Source organism: Leuciscus leuciscus, assembly GCF_965113295.1.
Source record: "Leuciscus leuciscus genome assembly, chromosome: 18".
In the NCBI taxonomy this organism is placed as follows: domain Eukaryota; kingdom Metazoa; phylum Chordata; class Actinopteri; order Cypriniformes; family Leuciscidae; genus Leuciscus; species Leuciscus leuciscus.
In genome coordinates, this window is record NC_138742.1 from 19644569 (window position 1) to 19656126 (window position 11558).

Here is an 11558-nt window from a genome sequence, read left to right on the forward strand (position 1 = left end):
GCATCAACCTCAGAAGCATAGATTTGTCATGGAATATAAATTAAACGAAAAAAAAAAAGGTTTGTAAACAATGTGGCTATCAAAACATTGCTTTGTTTAAATATACAGGTAATATTGGCTGGAGGCGGGACAATCTCTTCAACCAATAGCAAACGGGGTAATGTTGAAGGATGTTTAAGGACACTTGCTTGATTTATTTAAGATTCTGTTTGGTGGCGCTGTGCTTCAAATCCCAGTTACACTGGACAAAAAAAATAAATAAGTGCACTGTTGCGTTTAAAAAATTGACAACCGAGTGCAGTGGACTGGAAAAGCTGGGTCTCTAGACGTGTGTTTAACAGTTTGATTTTTAACTTGACAAGGTATATCTTGAAAACGTAGCACTCACAAAACGGAATACATTTTATCAATTGCTTTGCAAAATTGCAACGTGAACACAAAACCAACATTAATAAAGACAACAATTGCAAATGATTTTATGTAAGTGTAATCTATTACAAATCACTAAATACCATTAAATATGAAATGTGTGTTTCTGTTGTTTTATTAGTTTTTAGGTTTGACCAATCAAAAGCAATTAACTATCTCCCTTTTTGTATTACACACAAGTCACATGCATGTTTAGTAAAACTCATTAAATCTGAACCAACAAACCATATGGTTCACAAGCTCACCAAGATAACACTGTCTAGTGGTGAACCATCATAATTTAATAATTCGATACAGTAAGCCTAGTTTGCTGAAATCACGTGATTTGGCCATGTTTGACTTGTTCTGAATCACTCAGAATCCTTCGATTCATTCGAAACAAAAGATTGTCAAAGGTTTCAAAGCTTTATGAAACAGTGTTCATAAATACATTACAAATACATAACATTTCTCTAGATTACATTAACATAATTTGAAAGATGCTTTTATCTAAGTGACTTGCATAGCATTCATAATATGCTTAATGCCTTTCACATATTCCCTGGGATTCAAACACATGACCTTGATATTGCAGTATAGTGTACTGTCTGAGCTAAGGGAATGTAGTATGAGCAGCTATACAGGACATGTTGCATCATGCTTATATGTTGCATTTCAAAAGTATAACTTGGGGTTCTCAATGTGCCAAATAAATATGACACCTCTCCAATTCAAAAGTGGTATTTTCAGTCTGGCCGTCTCTACCATCAAATTAATTACCATGTATATTTAATTTCCGTGTGCAACTGGAATGTGAACACTGAAAATCATCCCTTGTTAATGAGAACATATCAGCATAAAATTTCAATGTGTATCACTGGCTTGCATTAAATGAAATGCATTTTTAATTTCAGCAACTGGTGAAGTTTTCTACCTTTTTGAGCCAAATTATCGAGCTTACAAATACTCATCCCCAGCTGCGAGTGAGTGCCATGGAGTGCAAACTGTCTTTATCCATTCATAGCAGTCTCACTCCAATTGCTTGGTATTTCGAAGACATCATTACCACAGAACACAAACATGGTCATAGTCTGAGATGTAGTCAGCAAGACTTCATTAGCAAAGCAGTTTCATGTAGTGAGCCCAAAGGAGAGGCAAACTCAGCCTCTTTCCATTCCTACAGCAGGGTGCAGTTCTCTCAAACTTCCCCTCGAGAGCAAGAAACTCAGGCTGTAAGAGCAGCTATTAAACGCATTACGGACAGTCTGTTATACAACTCTTCTCTGGAATACCAAAACCCCCCTTTCCAAAGTTCAGGGTAAATTATGCATATAGGCTAATGTCATAACTGAAGGAAAGTTTACATGGGCATTTTTCAACCCTGTCCTCATGATTAATATCAAAGCCAGATATTAATCTGGGGATGGAGGGTGATCCTGAATCACAGTTCTGCATATTTGTGCACTTAATATTTAACGTGACTCTTGTTTTGCACCTGAATTGTCCTCGGAGATCAATTCAATTATCTATGCATCAGTCTGTCTATCACACCTTTTTCTCTCGAACAGCATTCACACATCTCTTCCACACGTCTCGACTGAAACAAAACTCATAATAATATCGGATGGCATTGATAATCACCTTAGAGACCAGCACGAAAAACCTGCAGCTGAATATAAAACACTTTTGCTCTAGTTTATAACACTTGTGTGTCCAATCAATTTTAATATATTGAAATCTATTCAAACAGAAGCTCAATTATGTAAAAGAGTCTGAGTCATATGAATCTGATACAGGACATGCCAGTAAGCCTCAAAACAGCCATCAGCATACTTGGGGCTAGCATGACAAACACGAACACGCAGGTAGACTGTCCTGAAACAATGAAATACACTACTGAAGGAAAAATACAGCGAGTTATTATATTCACAGTACACAATTGGTGGATTCACTTATTGTAAAATCTCTCTTAATGATCTTATTGTGAGAGATTCATTTTTCATCAATTCATCAATCAAAATGTCATAACTCGATCTTCCATTAAAACAACAGATTCTCTCTGGTGACATATGCTGGACTTCTCCAATCATTACTCTGCTTAAACCTGCCCCTTTCTTACAAAACTAATACATTCCTAATATATTCTTAGTCTTTGCCCTACATTTTTTCTTTTTCGATAATCTATTTCATTCGGATGGACGTCACAATATGGAATCTCTCGCTACTTGTTACATTTCAACTTAAGCCGGGTGCACACTGTACGATTTTGTCCACGATTTGGCCGTCAAAGTTTGTACTGCGTCAAAGTAGTACAACCTTTGCCTTTTTTTGTTCAGGATTCTGCTTTTGGATCTTGTCTGCCACAATAAAAACAAAACAATATAATTCCGGGGAAAATTGAGACAGAGATCTTCTCTAATTTTAATATGCCTTTGCTCTCAAATCATGGTCACAAAAAAGGTGTTCTTCTACATGAAACCTATTTCTGAAAGTATAACTATTCAGTCAATTACACAAAACTGTACAGCCAGCTCAGTGGAAACCGGATGATTGTTACACATTTCAAGTGTTCTTCAGTGAATGAATCATTTTGAGGAGAGGGAAGAGATTAGCTCTCCTATCTCCTATCTTCTCTGTCAAATGGGCTCTTTTTGTTGGAAATCATGCACAATCTGAAATTACCTCATTTATCATTCAATGTTGCATTGTTTCTAATGGGATCACAGGTAGCCTAAATAGGGCTAAGTTTGTATGGCAAACTTCCCGCCAGTATTGCGTGACGTGAATGATTTAGTTAGACAGATGACATTTTGGGTCCCTTCACCTTCATTATGCGATGTATGGACTTCATGGATGCTCCCTTTAGGAGAATAACTCACCTGACGGCAATGGCTATGAGATGATGAGGCTGCGTGATCCTGTATTCAAGAGCATGAATAGAACATTAGAGCACGCTACATGACTGCTCTGAATACATAACACTGAATGAAGACAGACAGAGGCATCCAGAGAGCCATCGCCCCTCACTGAGCACTGGACTATGAAATGAACGCCTGTCCTCTCGCTCTTTGAAAGGCAGGTTCACTGGAAACTGGACAAAAGTGAATTTAATGGCGTCTGAATGATGAAGAACATGCCCTTGATTTGTAAAGCAGTGTCGAATAAGGAACTTGGATGCAGTTATCAGATAATGAATCCAGGTTGGTGGGTGAAGCAGGTCCATATTTGTGGCTAATGTCTTGGCTAAGATCCTAATCGAGTCCTGAACAATCTGGCCGGTGGAATGACCCACTCAACTTGAAGGGATAATTAAAGATAAAGGGCTCCCATCTTTTACTTCAGCGCTAATGTAATTGTGAAGGTCTAAAACAAAGAACAGTTCAGAGAGGTCATTATCTTCCTGTTGTTAATATTCTTTGAAAACTCCTGTGGTGAAGTGGCTGCATCTTACCTGTTTCACTCATGGAGCGCTCGATCCATGTCAAGATACTGCAGTTTCCAGATTGTCCTTCAAGGCAAAAAGATACTTTTAGAGTCTAAAAATAATTAGAAAATAGTGTGGCAACCTAATATTTAAGATTTAGGCTATGACTTCAAAGGTTGCTGGTTTGGTTCAGAGTAGATGACCCAATAATTGTAAAGCTACTGAAATCACTATCCTACTCACTGTTGTGCCTTTTAGCAAGATACTTCATTTTCATACGAAAATTTATATTCAGTCTGGTATTCAGCATACACTACCATTCAAAGCTTTGGGGTCAGTACGTTTTTTTTTTTTTTTTCAAACTTAAAAGTTTTATTTTTTCGAATTCAATTTAAAATAATGTTGTTCTATTTTAATATATTTTAAAATGTCATTTATTTCTGTGATGAATTTTCAGCATCATTACTCCAGTCTTCAGTGTCACGTGATCCTTCAGAAATCATTCTAATATGATGATTTGATGCTCAAGAAACATTTATTATTATTATCAGTGCTGCATTAATTCAATTAATATTTTTGTAGAAACCATAATACATTTAGACAGTTAAAAAGAACAGCATTTATTTGAAATAAATAAAAGTTGTCTTTATAAATCATAAATGTCTTTAATATCACTTTTGATTGCACAATTGAATGCATCCTTGCTGAATAAAAGTATTTCTGTCAAGATAACTCTCGGGGTGTTTGGCATGGTAATGGGTGTGACAATGTTGATATATTTGGTTGTTGTGGAATAGATCCGCTATGCTCTGTTATTGCTGCTGTTGCAGCAGAGCAAGTATACAGGACTTTTTTGACAATACATGCCAGTACAATATATAGCGTACATTAATTACCCCTAGCAGATCTACACAGGTGGAGCTGGGGAAGGTGGAGGGTTTCTGAAAATTGTGCTTGAGGTGCTACAGCAAATGCTAACCAAGAATTTGAAGGTTAAGCAGTGAGCTCATTGGCTACTGATATGGCAGAAACCAATCAGCTGTGCTCTAGTGATTATCTGATTGCAAGCAGTTTGAGTTAAGGATCAGCCAGCGCCATCTAGAGTTTCATGACAGAACTTTGTATTACAGATTTTTTAAATTGCTTGCACACAATTTCTGAAACTATGGCTCCATTTCTCAAAACTCTACACACCTCTAAACACGCACACAAGATGCAAAACGTCACACATCTCTTGCAAAAGCAAACACTTCATTCAAAACTATTTTAGTTTTTCTGAATTGCTAAAACACATTTCTCCAAACTATCACCCACTTTCTTTAAAACCTTAATCACAAAGCCAAATCTTCCATCTACATTCAGAGAACATCTGACTCAAAATAAAACAATTGCCTCAAAACCATGTGGCGGTACGGAAAAAACGTAAGTTGCGTGACTGGATGGAGGAGGGAAATCAATTATCCGGAAGTGAGGAAATTAGTATATAAGGTGGAGTTGTAAGAGAGGGAGGGGAGAGAGAAAAAAAGGAGCGGGTTACCTGAGACGAATCCACAGTCAGTGAGACGCGAGACGCTGTGTTTGGGCTGTATGTGGATCTAGAGTGAGCGTGAGTTGCCTAGCGATTGACACTGAGGGTGCGCTGCACCTCTGGACACCGGCTGCACAGCGAAGCTTGTCTTTGAGGCTGACGAGTGAGCAAGTTCTCCAGGTTATTCCCTGTTTTACCCTCACTTCGGAAACTTTCCTTCCTGCCATTATCGGCCAACGATCTTTCACACACACACACACACACACACACACACACACACACACACACACACACACACACACACACACGCCCGCACGCACACGCATGCACCGTCTTCAAGCCAACCAAACATTCACGCAACCCCTTTCACCACGTATTTCGTATCTGTATAATACCGTGAAGTGTTTCGTTATGTTTAAACGGTTGATTTCATTGTTAGTTTGATTTAATGTTTTTTTTTTAACCAATTCAAAAACAGTGGTGTAAAGACTGTAGGATTTTGAACTTGAACCAAAGTTATTAGGTGTGTTTAGTTTGTTTTGATTCTTTGCTTATGGTGAAACTGAGATTTTGTCTGATTTCTTTGAAAATTATGAAAATATAACTGTGTAACTGTGAAACTGAACTTTCTTTGTGTGATTTCTGATTCATGTTTATTCGTAACCGGTGACTTAAAGAGCTTTTCTGAGGAAAAATATTTGACAAGATTAAGCTTGTCTGGCGCCCGAACTAATTGTTTTTTTTATACATACATCTTTCATTTGTTGATTTACATTTCGTTTGGGGCCTGCCACCGTTACAGAAGTGGCGCCCGAACAGGGACTTGAACTGAATTCTTTAAGAAAAAGAAAAGACACTTGAACTGAACTCTTTAAGAAAAAAGAAAAGACACTTGATTGGTACTCTGTAAAAAAAAAAAAAAAAAAACTTATCAAACTGTCAATTTTGTTATTTTTTGGGAAAAGTGTTTGTGTGTATCTTGGCAATTTTTTTTATTTACTTGTTGCAGTAATGGAGGGTTAGCTTCAAGGTAACGATTAATTAAGATGAATGAAGTGTGGTTTTGCATTTGAATACTTGTTAGGACAGGAATTGTAACTGTGGGTTAAACTTCTTTATTGAACACCAATACAACATTGTATTTTGTTATTTTATTTATTTCCTGTTTGCTTTTCGCAGCTACTAACAATTATTACATTTTACATGACATTTTACACACTTCATTGAACTACTGCAGCTACTCCATTGAAACATGACCACCACACCATCTCCTCTGTCCACGTGTGTGGATATTGAAGCTCCAGATGTTGCAACCCCGATTTGGCCAATTGCATCACAGCCTCGGGTTACCCCGGGACCTCCTTCACCTCATGTCTTCCATGTCCCATACACCCACACGCCTTCCAATACCATCTATCCAGGAGCCCCAGTGCGGTATGCTTCAGCACTGGCTGGCAGTACTCCAGTGCAAACCCTTACCTGGGACCAGGGACCAGGCCCTATGCAGCTATGCACATCCCCTGAACTCTCTACTCTCTCTTCTGTGGCACAGCAGGATTTGCCCGGTGTACTTCCCACTCCTGGTAGAGAAATGCAACATCTTACCTCACGAGTTCAAGGTAATTGGGATACACTGCTGAATTTCATAAAGAAACAGGAGAAAGCGGTCTCTGAACTTACTCAGGGGCTGAAAGCAACTTCTTCCCAGCACTGTGACCAGATTACCAACCTTGCTACTAAAATGAAGGACAACCAGCAGCAAGTTCTCACACTAGTTGCTTCGAACAAAAAACAGGATGAGGATGAGACTGATCAACTAACAAAAGCCATTAAACTCATGATTACAGGTGAACTTAAAAAAGTTGAATCAACCTTTGTCTCTCAGGTGCGCTTCATGGTGGATCAGCTTCAGCTGGAACTTCAACAGGACCTCAAAACCATGCAACAGAACTTTCACAAAAGCCACGACCGGCTTACGGCAGAAATGCATCAGTGCTCCGTCCAAACTGCTAGCCTTTGTACAGACTTTAAAAAGTTCCAAACTGAAATGGTGGAACGAAGCAAAATGCAAGAAAAGAAATTAGTGGATCTTAAGGAGAGTATACCAACACCACCTGGCACTACCTCCATCTCTTCACCACCATCCACAGTGACTGCTCCTGCAACTCCTCCCACTACTACAGTAGTAAGAAGTGATCATCTTAAGATAACATTTCCCACCTTTGGAAGGCCATCAGATGACCCAGACCCTTTACTATATTTGACACGCTGCCAAGATTTTCTAGCATTACATCCCTTGGTTGATGCAGACCTGCTGGCCACTTTCCGAACTGTACTCTATGGAACTGCCCGTGACTGGTGGGAGGTTGCCAGATCCTCTGTAACAACATGGGATGAGTTTGAATCAGCCTTTCTTTCTGCCTTCCTATCTGAGGATTACGAAGATGAGCTGGCTGATCGGATCAGAACGAGGACCCAGGGAGAGAAGGAATCCATCAGGGATTTTGCATTCTCATATCGAGCTCTCTGCAAAAGGTGGAAGCCTTCCTTAACAGAAAGTGACATGGTAAAAATGATCCTTAAAAATATCAAGCCCTATCTCGCCAGCCAGTTACGCAGCAGGGTAAGCACTGTCGAGGAGCTGGTAAAGCTGGGTCATCAGCTGGAGAAGGATTATGTGCAACAAGTACAATATGAGGGACGCAAGGATTTTAAACCCCCACCTACAATGCCACAAAGACCAGTCTCTAGCCAACCTGTGGAGAAGCCTCAAGTACAGTGCTGGCGGTGTAAAGGTTCCCATTCACCTGGAAATTGCCCTCACTTTATGTCCGCTTCCAACCAGCCATCTGTTCAGCAGCGTCCCACGAATAACAAGCGTTTCTTCCAACCTATGAAGTCTGGGGGTCCGCCTCGCCAACCAGCTACTCCTTCCAGCAACGCGGAATCTGCAACCTTGGAAGAAAGCACATCCACTGGTTCCAATACTTCAAATCAGCTAATGGCTGTACCACAACAATTAGTGGTGCCCATCAGTATTGGCCCCTGGAGAGGAAAGGCCATTGTGGATACAGGCGCAAGTTACACCCTAATCCATGAGAGCCTTTGGACAGAACTTAACCCACATGACAACCTTCAGCCCTGGACCCTTGGTCCTCTTTATTTAGCTAATGGTGAGGCAGAAGTTCCATTAGGATGGATAAACCTACCGATTATGCTTCATAATAAGACTTTCCCAGTACAGGTTGCTGTCCTCTCCTACACAGCCCTCGCTTATGCAGTGATCCTGGGATTAGATTTCATCTTCTTCAGTGGACTGCAGATTGATGTGACTGACAGAAATTATTCTTTCAAGTCTGCCCCTGATGAACACTATCCTTTCCAACCAGGCCAGGCCAGTGTACCTGTGGTGAAACCACCACACCTAAAAAAGAGACAACACCTGAAGAGTGTTAATCAAAGCCTCTCCCTACTCAGTTCCATTCCTCCACTCCAACACCCATTGCTATCACGACCACTTGATAGCCTGGATGAACAAGCATTAATGAACCTTGCTGTGAATGGTGCTCACTTACCACCTGACGGGAAACAACAACTACGGCAAATCTTGGAGTCCAACTCTCAGGTGTGTACCCTCCAACCTGGACGAACTGATGTTCTCCAACACCACCTCTATATCACACATCCAGTGCCCCTCAAACAGCGACCCTATCGCATGAGTCCTTCTAAACAAGCTGTTGTGAGAGAGCAACTGGAGGAAATGTTAAAGGCAGGTATCGTGGAACCATCTCACTCGGCATGGGCATCCCCTGTTGTCCTAGTTCCAAAAAAAGATGGTAAAATGAGATTTTGTGTGGATTACCGGAAGGTCAACGCCATAACAGAGAGTGATGCATACCCCCTCCCTAACATTACAGAGATTCTTGAATCCCTCTCTGGTGCATCGATCTTTTCTACAATCGACCTCAACAGTGGCTACTGGCAGGTGACAATGGGTCCAGATAGCAAACCCATGACTGTCTTTATCACTCCATCTGGGTTGTATCAGTGTACAGTCATGCCTTTTGGGTTAAAAAATGCCCCAGCGACATTTCAAAGACTGATGGAGACGGTTTTGGGGGAATTACGAGGTAACATATGCTTCGTTTACATTGATGATATTATAATCTACTCACCATCCATGGACCAGCACTTCCTCGATCTCCAAACTGTTCTCCATCGATTGCAGACAGCGGGTTTGACTATCAACCTAAAGAAGAGCAAGTTTTGTCTTCAGGAGTTAATATTCCTTGGACATGTGGTGAACATTCATGGTATTTCCACAGACCTGAGTAAGGTAGAAGCCATACGTGCATACCCTGTACCTCGTAACATCAAAGAGGTTCAGCGCTTCCTTGGACTCGCCGGGTGGTACCACCGGTTCGTCCCAAATTTCTCGAGGATCGCTGAGCCCATCAATTCCTTGAAAAAAAAGGGTCGTGCATTTCATTGGTCACCCCAATGTCAACGAGCTTTTGAACAGCTAAAAGCTTACCTTACCTCACCTCCCATTCTTGGTCATCCCAACCTTGAACTTCCATTTATTGTATACACGGATGCCAGTGACATCGGACTAGGTGCGGTGTTGACGCAGCGGAAGGACCAGGGATCAGAGCAGGTGATTGCGTACGCCAGTAGATCCCTGAGCAAAGCCGAAACCAACTACTCTGCGACAGAGAAAGAATGCCTTGCCGTCATATGGGCTCTGGAAAGATGGCAACATTACCTAGAGCCTAAACTATTCACGGTTGTGACTTATCACTCAGCCCTGCAATGGGTAATGAGCTCTACAAAAACCACCAGTCGTCTCATTAGATGGGTTCTTCGATTGCAGAAGTTTGATTTTGTAATTGAGTATCGTAAAGGAAGGTTGAATGTAGCACCAGATGCTCTTTCTCGGATCCACACCCAACCTGGTTGTAGCTTATATGTCAGGCAAACGGAGTCGTCAGACCTTCCAATCACTGCCGCTGCCATCTGGGAGGAGCAGCACAAGGACCCTGTAATTATAAAACTATTCCAAACACTGGCAGGAGATGATCAGCTGAAAAATCAGTACGAGGTAGTAGAGGATAAATTGTACCACACAACTCAGCTGAAGAGTGGCCAACGCCATTATCGGGTGTACCTTCCCAACAGTCTGATTTCAGCCGTTCTCCACCACTACCATTCAAATCCTTTAAGTGGCCACATGGGTATTTACAAGACTTACCAGAGGCTGCATGATATTGCATTTTGGCCTGGGATGTGGACGGATGTGAAGAATCATGTCAAAAGGTGTGTTAAATGCCAAACACTCAAAGGGGAAAATCGTAAACCTGCGGGAAAAATACAACAAGTCAGTACATCTCATCCCAACGAAATGCTAGGGGTAGACATCATGGGACCAATGCCCCGCAGTACCCATCAGAATGAGTACCTTCTTGTCTTTGTGGACTATTTTACCCGCTGGGTGGAGCTGTTTCCTATGCGGAATGCCCGTGCAGAGACTGTTGCAGCACTTTTCAGGAGAGAGATTCTGACTCGATGGGGGGTTCCTGACTTTATCCTGTCTGATAGAGGTTCTCAGTTCCTTTCTGCTGTATTCAAGGAGATATGTGGTAAATGGGGTGTCACACAGAAACTCACTACTGCTTACCACCCACAAACGAATATGACCGAGAGAGTAAATCGCAACCTAAAGTACATGATGGCGGCTTATGTAGAAGATAACCACAAGAAATGGGATCAGTACTTGCCTGAACTACGATTTGCAGTCAATTCAGCTGTCCAGGAGTCCATCGGCATGACCCCAGCAGAGCTTCACCTGGGGAGGAAATTGCAAGGTCCCATGGACAAACTGTTGCGTGGCAAGAACATCTCTCCCGATTTACCTTCCTATGATGTGGTCAGTCATCTAGTTCAACTTCAAGCTAAAGCGAAAGAGTGCTGCCAAAAGGCACAGAAAAGACAACTACGGAGCTACAATAAGAACCGACGTGATGCTTCCTTTAAAGAAAAGGACCGTGTGTGCGCAACGATGGAAGGGTCCTTATCGGATAATAAAGCAGCAGGGACCAATAAATTATCAAGTGGCATTGGAGTCCTCTGGGGAAGATGTGCGTAATGTGCATGTGAGTAATTTAAAAGCATGCTTTCCCACAGCCGAGGAGTTGGAAA

At 41.4% G+C, this 11558-nt stretch overlaps 1 long non-coding RNA gene across 1 annotated transcript; it reads right to left on the bottom strand.

Annotated features, from left to right (window-relative positions):
- Positions 1-10579: 10579 nt before the first annotated feature.
- Positions 10580-11272, bottom strand: LOC309481496. Its single transcript, XR_014200034.1, has 3 exons — positions 11138-11272; positions 10819-10975; positions 10580-10717 (listed from the first exon to the last, which is right to left on the bottom strand). It is a non-coding gene; the product is annotated as an uncharacterized lncRNA (long non-coding RNA).
- Between the last annotated feature and the right edge of the window lie 286 nt (positions 11273-11558).